The sequence below is a fragment of the Homarus americanus genome, unplaced genomic scaffold (assembly GCF_018991925.1).
Source record: "Homarus americanus isolate GMGI-L3 unplaced genomic scaffold, GMGI_Hamer_2.0 scaffold4896, whole genome shotgun sequence".
NCBI classification, from domain to species: Eukaryota; Metazoa; Arthropoda; class Malacostraca; order Decapoda; family Nephropidae; genus Homarus; species Homarus americanus.
In genome coordinates, this window is record NW_024749657.1 from 2,383,405 (window position 1) to 2,384,533 (window position 1,129).

The window sequence follows — 1,129 nt, forward strand, 5'->3', positions numbered from 1 at the left end:
GTAAGTTTTTTATTATTACAGTATACAGTCATGTCACATCTTACACTGGGGTTAAGTTCTGAAGAAGGTGCATAAAGCCAAAAACGTGTACTGTACAGGGGGCCCCCAAGTTCACTGATTTTTACTTCGCAGTTCTTGGCAATTCGCGGATGACACCCTGGATGTACCCAAGAATGTCTGAGGGTAGTTTTAAAGTTGCCGGCATTTTTGTGGCTGGGACAGGGAGCCATTCGTTCTAGAGACAGTAATTTCCTTTACCTGTATTGTAAATATGTGTGTGTGTGTGTGTGTGTGCGTGCGTGCGCGGTGTGCGCAGGCGTGCGTTAAGGCATGGCGTGCAACACACAGGTTGACAACCCTTTATCTGAAATTGCGAAAACCAAAGTTTTTTGTGGAGCATTTTTAACGTGGTATTAGCCCACCAGGCATAGATCACTGACCCACATCGGGGCCTGGGGGTAAAATGTAATAGTAATACTAATTATAATAATAATAATTGTTCATAGTAAATAAAATTTTAATAAAAATACACCAAAATAAAATAATAATAATAATAAAAAATAATAATAAGAAGATATAATAATAAAATTAATAATAATAATAATAACAATAATACTGTATTAATAAAATAATAATAATAATAATAATAATAATAAAATACAAGAATGAAAAGATAAAAGTGAGAAACACTTACCTAGACCTATGAATTATTATTATTATTATTAAAATTATTATTATATTTTCGCCTCCCAGGCCCCAATATGGGTCAGTGACTTGTGCCCGGGTGGGCTAATACCACAATAACAAAAACAAAACAAAACAATATTTATGATTTCGGATAAGGGATTGTCAACCTGTACAAATAAATAATAATTGAAAATCCTCTCACAAATAATCAAAAACAAATTTATTGACAGTCTTCCCTCAAGTTCGTTCTCTATTACAGTACTTATTAATAGAGCACGAACTTGAGGGAAGACTGTCTTTAATAATTTTTTTTTAAATATTTGTGAGAAGATTTTCCAATATTATTTATTTGTACTGAACAGGTCCCTCTCGGTACCTGCACAATGCCCAGAAGGTTGCTCGTTAACCGAAACCATTGTTTCAATGGGTTTTGGGTAATTGT